At 42.4% G+C, this 19,320-nt stretch overlaps 1 long non-coding RNA gene across 1 annotated transcript in view; it reads left to right on the top strand.

Annotated features, from left to right (window-relative positions):
* Positions 1 to 12,709, top strand: part of LOC144381631 (uncharacterized) — a 122,320-nt gene extending 109,611 nt beyond the window's left edge. The window contains exons 6-7 of the long non-coding RNA XR_013447226.1: positions 6,289 to 6,405; positions 12,208 to 12,709. This is a non-coding gene — a long non-coding RNA (uncharacterized LOC144381631). The remainder of the gene's footprint in view (positions 1 to 6,288; positions 6,406 to 12,207) is intronic.
* Positions 12,710 to 19,320: the final 6,611 nt, after the last annotated feature.

Below are 19,320 nucleotides of genomic sequence, written 5' to 3'. Positions count from 1 at the left end.
TAGTGTCTTTTAGAGGTAATCAAGTTACAATGAAATCATTGGGTGGACCCTAATCTACTATGACTGTTGTTCTTACCAAAAGAGGAAATTTGAATACAGAGACTTGCATAGAGGAAAGATGACGTGAAGAGACAGAGACATAGGGAGAAAAGAGCCATCTGCCCTCCAAGGAAGAGATGCCCAGAACAGATCCTTCCCACACAGCCCTTAGAAGGAAACAACCCTGCTAACACCTTGATTTTGGACTTCTAGGCTCCAGAAAATGATGAAACTAATTTTTGTTATGTAAGCCATCAGAACTTGTGTGATGCTTTATTCCGGCAAGCCTGGCAAAGTGGTACGGGGGCGAAGGCATCTTTTGTGTGGACTAGTCCTATAATAAGACAAGGTCCACAGTACTATTTTGGAGGGCCTGAGCAGACTCCTTATTTTTCTTGTAGGTAGAGAATAATCAAATGTAAGTAACGGAGTTTATTTTTCAAGAATTTTGGACAAACTGAAAATAAAGGTAGTCTAAGGATTTAGGGTTAATGGTGTAAGCACCTTGAACTGCTAATTCATGGCAAGTAAGACTTGGTACATAGTAGAATTAAGTTGTCTTTTGTGCCTTTCAAATAAATGACTTCTTTAACATAAGACATTATTATCCAAAATGAATTTTCAACTCAATCCAAATACTTAATGATGGTTGTGACGATGGTAGAGTCATTTGTCCTTAAGGACAGCTGGACACCCTTGGGGCAGAAAGAAATTACACTGAGCTGAAGTGTTTTAATCACAATTAAAGATGTATCCAATGATACTTGATTCAGATTGCATCAGATGGAGAGTTATTTTGGCCTAAATAATTTAGTGGAAAATTTGGTAGGATAATAAAAAAAAGTTTTTTAAAATTTTTTCAGGCAGACAAATTTTAAAAATTTCTTTATAAGATAGACTTTTTGTTTGCTCATGTTATTTGCATATAAATAATTTATTTGCATACTAACAAAGGGAGTAATTTATTCTTCCTCAATTTCTCCTCCCTCTCCCGCAGCACTGGACATCATGCTCACACTACTCTGTTGAGAAAGTCAGTGTCATCTGTGTAACCACCTTCCCGACAGGGTGGCTGCCTAGACAGCTCACGTGATCTCTTAGTGTTTCCTCAGAAGCCCTTACTTGGTATTTATTTAATTCTGCTAATCTAGAGGGGCTTCAGCAAGCAAAAGTTGTCCAGATCAACTGTTTTTTCCTTTGATGAATGCTTATTGTTTGGAAATACTATAAATGAAATTCACAGGTGAAAACAATTCCTGAAAAAAATTATATGCTATTATTACATATGCCTTCTTCAAAGGAAACCGGTGATCAGGAGGTATTTTCCCTTGGTTGTGGCTTGAAAACACTGGTAGGATACATTTCATTATATTTTTGATAATTATATTTGACCAGGAAATAGTATACCAGAGATTTCATTGCATACGGTAAGTGTATCAGACATCTCTTTTGTGCCACCTCGGATTCTCTGGCCTTCACCTGTCTTGCTGGAGCTCTGGATGTCTTCCACTGTAGTTGCCGGCTGGTAACTGACTTGGTATGGCTCCAGGATCTGATAGATGCAGGGGCTGGATAGATAATTTGTCTCTCTTCCACCCCTAGATGGGCTGTTCCGAGAGACAGCTTTCTGTAGAGGTTATCCTAGGAGGCTTCTCTTTGTGAAGGGACTAATTTTGTAACACAGCATCTTGCATGTGCTCCCCAGTCTTACCTGCCTCAGTTCTCTTCTCCATCATCACACTGCCCTGGGATTACACTCCTAATGAAGCTTAGAATGTAAGCCTCAACCCAGGCTCAATTTTCAAGGGAATTTATTCCAGGACTATAAAAGTTCTATAATGTTTAGTACATTGGAATGAATAAAAACTAGAGTCTGGGCTAAACAGGGGCTTTTGTTCAGTCATTTTTATCGTTCTCTGCTTCCGAAGAACTTGATCTGCACCTCCTGCCCCAGTCATCTTGTGGCTGCCTCTGGACTGGTAGGGCTGGTGCCTGGAAAAAAAACAACCAACAAATCAGACTCCATTTCACTGATAGTAAGGGGTCTACTAGATGAATCAAAGAGAAGATACATTTCTAAAAGCCTGGTTCACATTTTCACCTCAGCTGCAGCAACATCTTGCTAGACACGTCTCCAAAGGCAAGGGAAACAAAAGCAAAAATGAACTATTGGGACTTAGTCAAGATAAAAAACTTTTGCACAGCAAAGGAAATAGTCAACAAAACTAAAAGGCAACCTACAGAATGGAAGAAGATATTTGTAAATGACACATCAGATAAAGGGCTAGTATCCAAGATCTATAAAGAACTTATGAAACTCAACACCCAAAAAACAAATAATCCAGTCAGTAAATGAGCGGAAGACGTGAACAGACACTTCTCCAAAGAAGACATCCAAATGGCCACAGACATGAAAAAATGCTCCATATCACTCGGCATCAGGGAAATACAAATTGAAACCACAATGAGATACCACCTCACACCAGTCAGAATGGCTAAAATTAACAAGACAGGAAACAACAAATGTTGGCAAGGATGCAGAGAAAGGGGAACCCTCTTACACTGTTAGTGGGAATGCGAGCGGGTACAGCCATTCTGGAAAACAGTATGGAAATTCCTCAAGAAGTTAAAAATAGAGGTACCCTTATGACCCAGCAATTGTACTACTACGTATTTACCCCGAAGATACAGATGTAGAGATCCAAAGGGGCAGGTGCACCCCAATGTTTATAGCAGCAATGTCCACAATAATCAAACTATGGAAAGAGCCAAGATGTCCTTCAACAGATGAATGGATAGAGAAGATGTGGTTCATATATATAATGGAATATTACTTAGCCATCAGAAAGGACGAATACTTAAGTTTACATCGACGTGGATGGAACTGGAGGGTATTATGCTGAGCAAATTAAGTCAATCAGAGAAAGACAATTATATGGTTTCACTCAAATGTGGAATATAAGAAACAGGGCAGAGGATCATAGGGGAAGGGAGGGAAAACAGAATGGGAAGTCATCAGAGAGGGAGAGAAACCATGAGAGACTCTTAACTATAGGAAAGGAACTGAGGGTTGCTGGAGGGGAGGTGGGTGGGGGGATGGGGCAACTGGCATGATGTGATGAGTACTGGGTGTTATATGCAACTGATAAATTATTGAACACTACATCTGAAACTAATGTACTGTATGTTGGCTAATTGAATTTAAATTAAAACAAAACAAAAAACCAAAAGGCTGGTTCAATAAGGGAAGATGAAGGGTGAATGATTCAGGGTGAGAAGAGAATAGTCCAGACTGGGGCCCGAAACCCGTCTTTCCTCAGAGACACAGCGTACTTCTAGATAAGTCACAGCTGTCTTCTCTCAGTGCCTTCCCTGTTAGAAAAGCCCCTATGTCAATTCTGGCTTTGTTCTTCCTTGAGAAGAAAACAGAAGTGTTTCTCTAATGTCTGGTCAATTTCAGTGAATTTGTGTTGTGTACATGAGACTTGAAAGACTGAAAATGTGAGCTGCTCTGTTAAAAGGACAAAAGGAAAGAAGGATATTTAATTAATTAATTTTTTTTTTTTACCACTCTCTTGCCTTTAGTAACTGGGAATAGTAACTAAAGGAAAATTGTTTAAGACATTCAAGATGTTAAAAGAAAAGAGATTCACAGCATCTGTTATATATTTTAGTGCATGTTGGTACCCAGGGCCAAGACCTTTGTGCTCTTGGGAAGAAATGTAGACATTATTATTACTTTTATTGCCATAAATGTTATTAATAATAAAGAAGAGTGTTACAGAAATGAAAGTAAGGAGGCACCAGCCATGCTGAACTGTGTGAAACCTTTTGCAATTTAATGAGAAAAAGACAAGAGACAACATTTAGAGTATTACCTATTTTTTCGTGTGTATATGCAATTGGGGTCAAGTAACTGTATTTGCAGGTAACTTTTTTTTAAGGACTATGTAATCAATCAAATCCATAGTAAATGAGGAAAATTATAATTTTGTATAATCTGGCAACTGAGAAGTATGAAAAGGAAAGCCTTGGTAGGGGACTTTTAAAAAAATCCTGAAAGGTCTGCTTTTATCAAGATACATGTGGGGAAGGTTTATTATAAATCAACTGATCAGACTATGACTCATCTTCAGGGATGTTACTGGAAGTGGCTATTTGGATCTTACCATCACTGGAGGTAATGCTTGATCTTTTCACTGTCCATAAAGATGTTTCAAAAACAGTGACATAAGCCGCACTCAGTAGAGTCCACCAAGGCCACGGCAGCAGCAATGGATTTAAGTGTTTAGTCCAGCAAAGACATGATATTCATCTTGCCTTTACTTCTGCTGTAAGGGCAGACATGAAGACACATTCATTTTGGCTAACATAAAGTCATTACAAATGAGGCAAGAGAGCAGTGGAGTGTAAAGCAAGTGTCAGTCCCTATCAGTGGGAAAATTAAGAGAAGTTGTGGGTGCTTCATGTTGGTGGATGTGCAAAGAGCAGGATTCAGACGCACATCCATTGCTGCCATTTTTAGACTGGCAGGAGTCCTGGACTGACACACACATTGTGCTCCCAAGTCGCCTCAGTGTGTGGAGCTCTAAAAGCCACGTGTGGGGTAAAGAAGGAGTGTAAACAATAGATAACACTAACAGGTTTCAGGTTCAGGCAGAGGAGAAAAAAAAAAGAGGTAATAAAACATAAAGCCTGATCATCCAACCCAGACACCTCTTCAGTGAAGAAATCCCTTTCGTTGTGTCCTGGAGAAAAGCATAGTCAACAGTGCAGCTCCGTGGGAGTCAGTCTGTGGATTGGCTGCATCAGGTCTACTAGAGAGCTCTAGATATACACGTTCTAGAAGTTCTGCTTCACTAATCTGAAGTAGGACTTGGGATTCCGTATTTCAAAAAAATCTCTCCAAGGGTTCTTCTAGCCAGTCATGTTTGGGAATTCCTGAACTCTACTTAAGCATCAACAGTAACACTGAGCTCATTACTATTTTGTTCCTGGTTAGTTGATGTGATTACAAGTTGTTATCTTATTTCAAACCAAAATTTTCATCTTCAAGGCACCCACCCATTTTTTTTTTTTTTTGGTTCTTTCTGGAATGTTTAGAGTAATTTAAAAGTCTTAGGTCAAGTTGGAGAATTTGAATTTGTGATGGACCCCATCATCATAGTTTTATGATCTTAACCAGCAGCAAGGTAATTTAGGAGCAGAGAATGAATGATGAAGGGACTCAGATCTGGGGGTTGGAAGATCAGTGAATTGAAGAATTTTAAGATGCTGTGGAGGTTAAAGTTGAAATGACCGTCAATTGCTGGGGAGACAGTTGAGGCCTTCAGAGCAGGTGTGGACTGGAATACGGGGAGCTCCAAAGGACTAAGAGGTCAGAGGGTGGGCTCTGCTGAGGGGGAAGATTCAGGCTGGGTTGGGCCGGTGGTTAGCTAGTCTTCTACTGATTTCCTAGGCCCAGGTGAAGTAGGTTCTCAATATGTGTTTTTTGACTGACTGACAATGGCAAACGGCAGGTTGAGTAGGTAAGTGGGGATGGAAGCAGAAAGTGAGGAGATTTTGTCAGCAAATAACAACTGACTAGAAATCTTAGAGATGAACAGTTCTTAGTGGTGGGAAAACCCAAGCTGGGGCTGAAGTGTGATGGAGTTGAGTTGAAAGTGAGAGCAGTTGAGAAATTTTGTGGTCCTCATCATGGGTGATTCTGTTATTGAGGATTATGGCCAAAGATTGGGGAGAGTAACTGTGTCTCAAGTATCTGAACAAAGTGTTTGGACGTGACACAGACATGAAATAGAAATGGAAAAGAGGATGTAGGGAGCATGAAGTGTGAAGTCCTGGCTCTGTTTTAGGGGGCAGTCTGGGCAAGTCCCACATCCATTCTGGACCTCTGTATTCAAGTTAATAATGTTTTTCTACTTCCTTTTCAGAGTTGTTGGAAGCTTATATGAGATACAGTGATATGTATGTAAAAGTCACTTTGAAAGTTTAGATAATCTCTAAGGGCTGTCCTAGTTTTGAGATCATGCAACACAACTATTCTAGTTATTACAACATATCAATGTTGTAGAGATGTCACAAAATATCTACGTATGATAAAGCCACAATTTCACTTGAAAGAAAAATATCTAAAACCAGTACTCTAGCACAAGTAGCCAAACAACCATTAAGCTAAATGACTTCTATCTCTGAAATTAATAGGTCAACTTTGGGAAAGATAATTCTAATATTTTTTTTCTTTCATAGAGCACATGTTGGCACCTTTTGAAAGATCCAGAAATCTACATGTGGGACACAAATCTCGGGCTCTATTGCTGTAAATGCACCTTCCACAAATGGTTTTCTGTAATATCCATTTCTCAGGTAAAAATATGTTGTAACTAAATGCTCCTTTGATGCTGATATTTCATTTTTAAATTTGTTACAATTATTTATAATTCCATAACTCTAACTTATAAGTTCTAGTGAACAGGTAATTTTCTCTAATGTTTCTTTACATCTCTCTCTCTTTTTAAAAAGTAAGCTCTATGCCCAACATGGGGCTTGAACTCACGACCCCGAGTTCAAGAGTTACATGCTCTACTGACTGAACCAGCCAGGCGTCCCCACATATCTCTTGAACATGGCTGCTCTTTTTACTTTGGAATATTCAAAACTCAGCACCCAATCTAGGATGAAGATGCAGTTGCAAAAATGAGTCTACCCATTTCTTACAGTGGGTAGACTTTCTACATTATTGCTTCTGGTCTGGAGTATAGTCTCAAAGTCTCACATATATCCAGAGTTGGATTCAGATATGATCTCTATGAATTGGTCTCTTGTCCCTCATTTCTAATACAGAATTTGTAGGTAGCTAGTCCTTTAGGAGGTTCAGAACTTAAAATATGTTCTTTTGGTAAAGGAAGGAGATATTCTCAGATTCATAGTGTTCTTCCTTGAAGTGTACTTGAGAGAAACTGAAAGTCCATTTCCAGGGAGACTAGTCTTTGGCAGAGGCATTATTTATGGCCTAAGAGCATCGTAAATACTGTAGGTTCTTTATTTAAACCTTTCCTGAATGTGTTGGTTCTAAGAAGTTAGAGGCCAGAGGTGGAGAGAGGAAAAACATTCTTCTGAGAAAGATGAGGTCAGTGTTACAACGTTTGGAAGGATTTTTGTCAGTTTACAACTAATGCAGGTCTAATGATAATTACCATGCACATGTATTACTCTTAGCAAAATAAGATACAAAGCAATTGGTTGTGAGTTATTCCAAGCTCTCTTGCTAAGGAGATAACAAATACAGAAAACTCAGGGGAATCTTGTACCTAACAGATGAACCTGTTTGAGAGCTAGATTTCCCAGAACAGATCTGTGGGGCAAGGTATCAGGTTGTACTCTTTGCTTTGAATTACAGAGATTGAAAGTGGAACGACATGAATGGTAGCTTGCAGGAAAGGAGACTAAACAATGGAGAAGTGGGTTTAGAAAACTAGAATGGGAATCTTTTGTATTACTTTGGCATTTTTCCTGGGTCCACATTGCTGTAATATGACTGTACCATTTCCTTGCTCTGTTTTGCTCAAAGTTTTGCCTACTGTATATAATGGGTTACATAGTGTCTCCCAAAAAAGATCTGTTGAAGTCCTAACCCTTGGTGCCTCAGAATAGGACTTTATTTGGAAGTAGGATCTTTACAGAGGTGATTGAGTTAAAATGAGATCATTATAATGGGCCCTAATCCAATATGACAAATGTCCCTATGTAAAAGAAATTTAGCCAATGTGATAGATATGCATGGAGGGAAGATGATGTAAACCCACACCGGGAGAAAATGGCCATGTAGAGGTGGAGGCAGAAATGGGAGTTATGAAGCCATAAGCCAAGGAATGCCTAGAGCCACCAGAAACTAGGAGAGCCAAACAGATTCTTCCTCATAGCTCTAAGAAGGAACCAATCCTGCTGACACTTTGATTTTGGACTTTTAGCCTCCAGAACTATAAGATGATAAGCCACCCAGTTTATGGTACCTCATGATGGCAGCCCTAGGTAATTACGAAACGGTACTTACTCTGAACTTAGGAACTTTCAATGTTTCCTCCAGTCCTTTGCTGTCTATTGAGAAGTAGAATTTCAGACCCTCTAAAAAGTCCTTAACTCTATTGTCCACCCAGTTTCCTCTGCACAGCTGTAGATGAATGGCAGGTAGAGTCCTTGTTGGGAGGATTCTCACTTGTTCAGAAAGGGTGAACTGTGTAAGTGACATGAATTGTGATGCAGATTACTTCATGTCAGCACCAGTAAAACCTTGGACCTTTAAGCATCTCCCAGATAAAGGAATATTGACAGATCTTAACTATGGAGAGGGTGTTGTGATAATAACCAATTCAAAGTAGAATATTGCTTTCTTCCAAGGAAGATTCAAACAGGGAGTCAATAACACGAACCTTCACATCAGCTAGTCCAAGATGAAATACTAGCATAGGCATCGACTAATCAAGATTGTCTTGTCCCTTGTGTTCTTGTGTTGGGAAATAACTTTGTTCAGTATCTTTAAGATTTATTCACCTTGTATTTGCACTGATCGCATTCATTGAACTCAGACTGGAGCCAAGAACTATATTTTGAAGCTGAGCTGGTGATAGGCAGACTGTCTCAGTCCTTGGAGTAAATCCAGCCATCTTAAATATTGAAGTGTTACTTTATGATGCTCTGGAGACATTTTCATCATGCCGTATTCTTTGTGATCTGCTGAGCCCAACCACTGCATTTGAATGCTTTTCTAAGACAGGGAGATTCTCTTAGTAAAAATTACTTAAAATGCTGGTGTAAATGACTGACAGAAAAATATCCATGTGGACATTTAAGAAATAGAAATAAAATACAGCTGGTGAAAAGAAAAAAAGATTTTGACTAAACATATGCGTATGTATGTCCATGCCCATATTCGTACACAGATTTTCTTTGAGTCCAGTTTATGTACCCACAGAGAAAGGATTGGAGCTTTAAAAGCTCATTTGCACGTCATGAGTACTTTATGTCGTCATGGTCCTCTCCCAGTTAGAGATTGTTAACCGCCGCTGTTACTACTAGTAATGCTGCTCTTACTACTATCATTAGCCCTTAGTGGGTGTTCACTGAGTACCAGGCAGTGTGGTAATTGCTCGGGCCGCACAGTCCCTTTTAATCCTGTTCACAACCCTGTGAAGTATATCTCTCTGTCTCCATTTTACAGACTAGGAAGCTAAGGCTTTGTGATATTAAGTAGCTTGGACAAGATCACACAGTAAGTGAGGGAGCAGGGATTAGAGATCCAGATCTTTCTGCCCCCAAAGCTTGTATTCTTATCCATGTTGCACTCCAGTCTCAAGTGTACTGTTGGGAGCACAAAATATCCTATTAGGATGGGTAAAGGCCTGAATCTGAGAGTTCACTTTCAACTGGCAGAGATCAGTGCAGAACTGATGGACGTACAAGAAAGGAGCAAACTGCCTCAGGGACTGAGCAATGCAAATGCAGTGCCGATGGAGAAAGAAGCCATTCCTGGCACTAACCAGCAGCACTTTAAATAAAAGTAATGAAGACTCAGTCCCCTGTGTAAACCTCATGTAGCCATAGACAGTGGCTGAGAACCGTGCGTAACGAGGGCCCTGATTCAGGAGGTGAGCATCCAACACAACACTGCAGGGGACAGGAACGTGCAGAGTGTGCAGGACAGGTAGAAGAGGGCTCACCAACTTGGGTGACTTGAGAAGAGGAAATGGGGGTGGGATGGGAAGAGAAACAACTCTTGGCCAAGAAATGGAATAATAAGAAACCCATATGTAACGGTTTTAAAACATGGCCATGAATCCTTCCATGCTCTTCTCATGGAGAGGCAGGGGTCTACGTCTCCTCTGATGGCAGGCTTGTGGCTGCTTCAGCCAAAAAGAATATTATGACAGTGATGCTATGTCCTTCTGAGGCTGGGCCACAAAAGACATGCTCTCCTTCCTCTGCCCAACACTTCTTCCTTTTAGGCTGTGGAAAATCTACTTGTAACAACAGAAAGCCATTGTCAAGTTGCACAGATGAAGAGAGCGCTCTGTGCCATTTTCTTCATCATTTTTGGCACGCAGTTCTTCCTCTATAATGTTTCTTTACTGTGTTTGGAGTGCTTAAAAAAAAAAACCCAAAAAAACCAAAAAAAAAAAAAAAAACCCAAAACACGAAAAAGAGCCTTCTTATAATCTCTCTTTGTCTTTCACAAGTATTGAAGGGTTCTGTCTGCCCACATGTTCTGTAACTTGTGCAGCTCTCCCAGGGATTAGGGATAGATTCCTGTGGTTTGACTCAGTTGCTTACCTCTCTGCAGACGCACGGCAGTGAGTGAGAACTGTCACTGGTCTCGCAAGATTTAGAGAGTATCTAAAGACTCCTCATCTCCAAGAAGCTCTACCTCTGATTCTATCTGAAATTCCATTAGAAATCTATTTCTTGGAGGTATATGGTTTTTAGACTCCCTATTAAGATATCTGCAAAATTTCTCTAAACTGAAAGGAGGCAGTATAATGTAGTGGAAATGGGAACAAACTTTAAGCCATGCAGACCTGAGTTTAAATACCAGTCTTCCACTTTGTTGCCTTGGTTACATTGTGTAAGCTCTCTGAGCTTCAGGTGTTATTTTCATAAAAGGTCTTAGACAGTTGTTGTAAGGCATACAAATAATGTATGCGAAACAGTAGGCGGTCCATGAATGATGGTTGTTATTCGTGAGCCATTACTTCAGCTATCGAAACTACCATAGGGTAGGTGCTTGGGGAAGGAAGAGTCAACAGGAATAGTAAAGAGGGAGCAAAAAGGGAAGGTAGGCGTGTCTTCAAAATATTGCCTGAGTCACGGTTTGTTTAGAGCAGGGTATCCATGAATTTGGATAGGAAAATACACAGGTGTGTACTTTCACTAAGTTCTAACTAAAATATAACATTTCCTTTTCTTATGTACATAGCCAACAAACCCCAGTAATATTGGCAGTGTCTGTGAATTTGTCACCAACTTATAGATATTTTTATAACATACTACAGTGGTTGCAGATATTTCAAAATATCATTTATACTAATTACTACTTCAAAATTATGATAGATATTATTCCTGAATAATATGCTGACCTTGCTATTTAATATGTTAATAAAAAAACACATATATTACTATGCCACAAAATTGCTTTTAAAGATATTTTGATAACAGTATTTTAAGATAATTATCTCCTTTTGCAATCTTACTCATTTGTTTTATGTATTCTGAGAAGGGGTCCATATAATCCCACTTCCCAAAGAATTGAAATCGGAATCCTAAAGAGATATTTGCACTCCCATGTTCATTGCAGCACTATTCACAGTAGCCAAGATAAGGAAATAACCAAAATGCTATCTATGGATGAATGGATAAAGAAAATGAGGTATATAAACACAATGGAATGTTATTCAGCCTTACAAAAGAAGCACATCTTGCCATTTGGATTGAATGGATGGATGGATGGATCGGGAGGGCATTATGCTAAGTGAAATAAGCCAGACACAGAAAGACAAACACTCTATAATCTCACTTACCTGAAGAATCTGAAATAGGTTCTTGGAAGCAGAGGGCAGAATGTTTGTTAACAGGGGCTGGCGGTGGAGGAGACGGAAATGGGGAAGTGGTGTTCAAAGGGCACCAGGATTTGGTTGTGCAAGATGAAAAGTCCTTGACATCTACGGTACAGCACAGTGTCTGTAGTCACAGCGGACATCAAAGTTCACTAAGAGGATAGGCCTTATGTTACATGTTCTTTTTAAGTGAATTGTACACTTAAAAATTTGTTAAAAGGGTATATCTCGTGTTAAGGGTTACCGCAATAAACAAAAAAGTGTACAGCCACTCTGGGGAAAAAAAAGGTTTGTAGAGGCTTTAGATGACCAAAGGGGGGCATGGCATGAAAATTTTATGAATTTTGTCTAGATCAAGAACCAGCTGGCTAGTATGGCTAATCAAAGTCATCAAATTTATGTCCTTTTCTGAGGTTTGTTGGTAAAGACTGAGATTCTCATCACTCTGGCCTTCTATCAACCAAGCAAAGGGAATGGGGGATATCTCTACTTCTACCTCTACAGCTATCTCTATCTGTATCTCTACATCTAAGTATTTTTTTCTCCTTATTTTCACACCCAGGAGTGGTCATTGTGGACAAAAGAAGAGAATTGGATCAATGGGAGGCATTACAAAGAGAAAGTTAAAAAGAAAGTTTGCACTTGGGAAAACAGTGTGGAGCTTCCTCAAAAGACTAAAAAATAGTAGCACCATAGGATCCAGTAATTCCACTTCTGGGTATTTCCTCAAAGAAACTGAAGACACCAATTTGAAAAGATACATGCACCCCCATGTTTATTGCAGCATTATTCCCAATAGCTAAGATACAAAAGCAACCTAAGTGTCCACCGATAGATAAATGGACAAAGAAGGTGTGGTGTATTTCTCTGATGAAATATTATTCAGCCATAAAAAAGAATGAAATCTTGCCATGTAGGACAACATGGATGCACCTAGAGGGCACTATGTTAAGTGAAATAAGTCAGACAAAGACAAATACTGCATCATCTCACTTATATGTGGACTCTAAAAAACAAAACAAATAACAACAAACAAAAACAGACTTGTAAATACAGAGAACAAACTGGTGGTTGCCAGAGGGGAAGGCGGTGGGGGGAATGGACAAAATAGGTGAAGGGGATTAAGAGGTACAAACTTCCTGTCATAAAATAAGTAAGTCATGAGGATGACAAGTACAGCATAGGGAATATTGTCAATAATATTGTAAGAACTTTGCATGGTGGTTAGACTTATGGTGATCATTTTGAAATATATACAAATGTTGAACCACTATGTTGTACACCTAAAACCAATATTAAATGTCAACTGAACTAACAACAACAACAAAAAAACCTAAAAGGAAAAGTTGCTACTTTGGCCTTGAATATCATACCTATTTCTTACGAGTGGGAAGGGAATATTAAATTAGCCCAGTGGGGAAACTGGGAGCAGAATGAATTTATTATTTTTTCTGAAACAGTTGAGATATTCAGTCTGTTCATCATAGTCTCCTCATCTGTAAGACGGTCAAAATATTTGGGAAGTGTTTTGGGGACTTTATGCCTGGCTCCCATAGATTTTCCCTCTACTTTTCTGGGTTTTTCAGGTGTGTTTTAATTTGTGGGAGCTGAAAGAGATACTGAACCCTGGTAACCAAGACCTCTCAAATGCCGTGACTGAGAAGGCAGTGGGGCAAGGTCGGGAGAGTGAGGTATAGAGCCGGGTGCAGAGAGGGGGAGAAAGAGAAGATACCAAGAAATTTTAGGAGCACTCTGACCTGGAAAGAATCAGTTCGACTAGTAGTTTCAGTCTTTTTTTGCTCATGTACTCCATGAAAGAATTCTGAAAGATTCTTTTTGAGTTGACATCTAAAATTTTTTATCATAAATTTAAGTAGTTGCAAAGTATGTATTAGATGAAGTACTGAATATCATATCCATGATTAAAATATATTTTCATCAAAACTTTGGAGCTGCAGATTTAGCTCATTAAATTTATGGAGAGTGTCCATCATATAAATTAATTGGCAAAGCTAGTCCTTATTGTCAAACCATTCTGCCAAATTGGACTTGCTTCATGTCAGGAAAAAAAAAATCTCACTTCATTTTTTAATTCAGAGAAGTGTTAGCATGCAACCCTTTGAAATCTTCTTGCTCCTGAATTCTGACTCTTAAGAAGTGAAGGAAGGCGGTCTCACATTCATTACATCCTAAATAAAGTAGACAGAATATAAAGTTAAAAAAAAAAAGTGAAGGAAGAAAAGAAGGAAGTGAGGGGAAGGAAGAAGGAACAAAAGAGGCTAACCATGAGTTTTTCACCTGCCTTCCATATTCCTTTCTGAAGCTCGCTTGCTCTTCTCTCAAAGGACTGTCCTTCAGGAAGAACCCGTGAAAGTTTTGGCACCCCAGGACAATGCACCTGAGTAGGACCGAGGTGGGTGAAGGGTATGCTTTTCTTGCAAAGTCGGAAAAGGACTACTGGAGATAGAAAGAGTCCTTGTGGCATGATCTTAGACAAATTAATTTCAGGAAAGAGGACATGCAGAAGCTGAAGATTTAGCGGTTGATTCCCCAGAGCTATCCCTTCCCTTGGAAAGCCCTTGGGAAGTCTTCATGCACCAGGGCACATGTAGCTCTCCCCCAACTTAAAGATCCCCGAGCTAGTTCAGCAACATCATATTTATTGCAATTTGCCCCGGTTCACCTTGATACTACCGGTGGAGACCAGAACAATCTACGGATCCTGAACTCTTTCGGCCACTACATCCCCCGAGGCCCCAGCGTGGCTATCAGAATCGCGGTGGGGGGCTTGCAGCTTAGGGGATTGTTACTATTTTTCTTTGTAAACTCCACATGGCTAACCAGCCTTTTTGGTTTCACAAAACACGAAACTCCTGACTTTCTTTCTTTCTGAGAAAAGGTTGCCTTTGTTCTCACAGGCCCCCTGAGAAGGAGGGGAACATGACTTCTCATTTCCATGCAGTCCCGTCATTGAGCAGCAGTGTGGAGCAAACACCCCTTTTGGAACACAGGAGTCGTTTATGTTTGGCACGCTCAGAGGGAGAAAAGCTGAACGGATAGATCCTTTCCTTCAAGCCGTGCCTCCGCACCCCACTGCAGTGGGAAGGGGGTGTCCCATCAGTACCATTGTTGGGCCAATTGCATTTTCCCCCACAGGCACGAATTTGCATGGAAATTGCTGCTTTGTGTTGGCAGGACTCTTCTAAACATTTCACCCGAAGAATTATGCCCAACATGGGAGCTTGCCCTCTGGGCTGTATCTCTGTTGGACCAGGAAAAGTGAAATTCCTCCATGAGAGAGGGCTCGCCTCAGTCTTCAGCGGCAGGAATTAGCAGCCTCACACTCCAGCAGATTTCATGGGTCTCCTGCGCTGTCTGTCAGTGGCCCGACGCTGGGGTGGTGTGGGAGTTCTGGGGGTGGAAGGGGAGTGAGGGCTGGAATCTTGCCTTAATGACTGCAGGGAGGATGAAAATATTTCCCCAGATTCTCCCCTATGGGCGGGCAAAGGTCCCGACGGTGCTCCAGGGTTGTGCTCCAGGGTTGGCGGAGGAGCAAAGAGGGAGCGAGGTAGGAGAGCAATTCGGTCAAAACAGTGCAATGACTGTCGGGCCCCTCATCTCAGGTTCCTCGCCCTCTCCTGGGCGGGCCTCCCACGGACTTCATGGCCCCACGTCTTCCCCAGCTTCCCCCTTTGCTTTCCCAGGAAAATGCTTGACACCTGGTAGCTCCCCCTCGGGATGGACTGAAGCTTGCTGAAGCTTTTTCCGGGGCGCAGTCTCCCACACTTCTGTGGTGGCGAGAAAAATTTGGCCTGAGGTTTCAGCCATTGTGAACAGGTGGGGAAGTTTTTAGTTTTTATTGTCTTTTTGACTAAAGCTCAGTATATAGGTAATTGCCTACTCTCTCTAGATGCAAGATTGGCTCTGTTTTTGACATCTTAGTTCTGTGAAACGACCGGATATTGGGACGAATCCAGGAAAGGTGGGATGAACATGGCTCCGTGTTGGCAGAAAGTCTGGTTGCTGAGGTGCCAGATAAATATCTGCAGAATTCCCTCAGAGAGCTCCCAGTCCTGGCCACGGGTCCTCAGACAGGTCAGAACCCCCAGGAGGCCCAAGGGGGACAGTGGCAGCACTGTCAGCTAACTCCAAAGACAGAGGTCTGAATGTTAGCATGTTTGCGTTTGTGGGGAGGAGCTGGGGGGCCTTCGGGAAGCGACTGAACAGGAGAAGCTGACCCGACTCTTCACTTTAAGAATTTAAAGAGAAAAGACAGCCTAGGTGTGAGGCAACATCAAATAGGAATAAAAAATAAATTCAATTCAAGTGTGAGCCTTTGAAATATTAATACATCTAAAGTGCCCTCAGGAAAGGCAGGAAAGTTGTTCTAGTGAGCATTAAAGGGATAGAGTTGTAGACACTTAGGAAAAGTCTTCAGAAGAGAGGTCCTCCTGCAATTGAGTTGGTCAAGGACTGCTGCCCATGTCTGCGGATCTTGGAAGGCGAGGAGGACGCATCACAGGGGTTGTTGGGAAGCGAGGAAAATGTGTCATGACATCAGGGAGGGCCCATATGGACAGCAGTCATGAACTGCTGGACCCGCTTAAGATCAGAAGCTGGAAATGGTGCTTTAGGGAAAGGAGTTTGCCAACTTAAACACAGATACTGAATTAATAATTTTTATAATAAGTATTGTATTAAGGAAGCTGTGAGAAGAATAATTATTCTGAACTTTAAATAGTTCCAGAAGTGCTCTGAAAAGCAAATATGTAAATTATGTAGTATTCCAAGAACATAATGCATCTAAGAAACGGGTCTAAGAATACACGGATATGAGTGAGGTGAAAGCCCAGACGCACATGCCGTGTTTCCTGAGACATTTTATTCTCACATTCATGATGCTATGGATTCCATGCTTTGGAATTGCTATCTATCTGTTTATTGAGGTGTAGTTGACACAAATGTCACATTAGTTTCAGGACATTGTTATTGTTTTAAACGAACATCTTCCCAGTTCTCTGCCTAATAAGGTGCATTGGCGCTCCCTTACAGCAGAGGCTCAGAGTGGGTCAGGAGGCCTGGCAGGTGCTGAGATTAGCCTGTCCAGGACACCTGAATTCAAATCCTGTCTTTGCAATTTACTAAGCTAATTTCTAAAATGAAGATAATAATCCATAATCCATTGGGCCACTGTGGAGATTAAAGATAAATAAACAAACCATGCAGTTTAATGTATGGGACCTAGTTAGTCTCAGTAAATGCTGGTTTTCATTATAATGGTGACAATTTGTGCTGCTATTCTAGAAACTGCTTCGGGAAGGTCCCAGATTCTCTGGGTCAAACTAATTATGAGCCTTGCAAGCTGTGTAGCATCAGATGAATGAGCCTATGGGCAACATACACACAGATGTGATTGCTGTCACTGTTTTATTCTCTTTCAACATCATCTCACCTTTGCAAAGCATTCGTAAAACTTGTTTCCTGAAGAGCCCTAGTGGGTAAAAGTAGGGGAGGGAAAGGCTGAGATGGATAGTTAGCACCAGGTCTGTGATCTCAAACAAGAGAGAAGAAGAGAGAGGCTCTTAGCAGCTCTCAGAGTATGCCTGGCCGAGAAGGAAGGCAGGGGGGAGCTGGGGTGCTGGGGCTCCTGCTGGGACCGTGCTGGTTGTGCTGGGGGAGCGGCTGGCTTGAGTGCTTTGCTCTGGTCTGACCTGCTACAGCCTAGACGCTAATGAGCCTCATTAAACAAGCAAGCAAACAACCACTGCAACTGGGGGAGCTGTAGGGAACCAGCTGGGGGGCGGAGCTTTAAAAGAAAGAGACCAGGGAAGTGGCAGTACATCATATTCTCTTCTCTGGCATCAGCAGTGACTGGGGAAGGGCAGCGGGAGGAAACACAGTGCGGTCAGTGGCACCATGCCTCGTCCCCTCCCCCATCCCCCCCCCCCCCGCACCCCCAGCAGCTCCAGTCCAGAGGGAGGGAGGGAGGGAGGTGTGGAGGTGTGGTGTGTGCTGATGAGGGAGCCTTCCCTGGGCTCCTTTGAACAGAAATTTCTTCTAATGGTTGTGGATTTTCTTCTAATCAAACTTCTTTGTGATTCATGTGCCCAGTATGCTTGCAGGTGGGGGGAGTTGGAGAGGGGCTGCTTATTGGGCTGTCTAAATTTCCTCAGGTTTCTGAATGGCGCTTAGAACATGAATGCTGACCTGACCCACTAAATAAGGGGCCTTGAGAATCAAGTACAAGTATCAGAGTGGGCATGCTTTTGAGATTGGTGGGGCCCAGAGAGCTGTATTGGCAGGTCGTGCCCATCTTGCTTGCCCCACCTCTATCTCTTCTGCTCCACTGTTTGTGCAGTTCAGACCAGCTCCAGTACCTAGGTCAAGCTGGGGGGAAAAAATAAGAATAGAAACTGAATCATTAGGATACTCCCTCCCACGTCTTCATCTCTGTGGGTTTGGAAGCAGGTCTACCTGCTCGGACTCACAGTTAGGGCCGCGAAGTGTGACTTCTGGGCTTGTGTATCCTTCACTCCCAGGGTCCTCACTGTGCTGTATATTCTTAGTTTGCCGCAGCAAATTCACTCTCCACGCTCGCGCCTCCTGCCCTGCGCTCGGAGGGGCTGTCTTGTGTCTCCCGCATCAGTCGCCCTCCTCCCGTGCCCTCTGTTGCATCTGACCAGGGAAGAGAAGACAAGAGAACGTGTCCGCGCCTGGGCTCCCTCCCTGCCTGGCCTGTGTTGGCGGTGGCCGTGCTCCTCCTCAAGGGGGTGCAGCTTCTGTTTGGTGGGCCTCTCTTGCAGCCACGCTGACAACTCTCTAGGTCAAAACCCCTGAGAGACAGTTCCCGGAGGCTCCTCCCCTTAACCCACCAGGCCTCTGGTGGTAACTCCTTCCCTCACCCGCACTTGGGAGCACAATGGGTCCCCTCTAGGGTTTCTTTAACCCTGCCCCCTCCGTTGAAACCTGTCCCTTCATGAAATTCTCCCTTTCCTTTTTTTGTGTGCATCTCTTTCCTTCCAGAACCACACCTGATCCATCACCCAGGCCCTCCCTTAGCCACAGGGTTATCTGTCTCCGCCATCTCTAGCCAGTCCAGGGACCAGCATCTCGGGCTACCTAGTTGCTCTTCCCTAAACCCAAGTCAGCCTGCCTGACCACTGTGCAGTGCCCCCCTGCCCCCCCAGGGTGCTGGCTGCTTGTGCTGGACTGTACAGAGAGATCTCCTACAGCTGCCACGGCAGCCCTCGGACCCCTAACACTTTATTGCCTTCTGCTTCCCTAGAGGCTCCCTGCCCCGCAGATCCGATCGGGTCCTCTCATACCCACCTCAGTGCCCCCTTCATAAGGGCTGAGACCGCTGCACCCCATCCTCTGTTGCATGGTCCTCCCAGCCTAGTCTAGCTCCCAGTCTGTCTGCTTCCATCCCCTGGCCCTGGCCTCCTTGTCTTGGTGAGCCCGTGTCATCAATAGAATGAACCACCCCTTCCCTGTGTCGGCTGGAGCTGTGATGGAGAGCTGTCTTCCAGAGGCTTCCAACTGAATAACTCAGGCAGAGTAAGAGCTCTGATGTGGGAAAAGTGACCTCTGAAACTGCCCTCAAGTTTGGGATGAAAATTTAAGAGGCAGAGCTGAAGAGTTAAACTATCTTCCTCAAGAATCTGAAGCATTTGCC

This window comes from Halichoerus grypus, chromosome 4 (genome assembly GCF_964656455.1).
Source record: "Halichoerus grypus chromosome 4, mHalGry1.hap1.1, whole genome shotgun sequence".
NCBI classification, from domain to species: domain Eukaryota; kingdom Metazoa; phylum Chordata; class Mammalia; order Carnivora; family Phocidae; genus Halichoerus; species Halichoerus grypus.
Note: the sequence above shows the minus strand (reverse complement) of the source record. Positions and strands in the feature narration are given on the sequence as shown.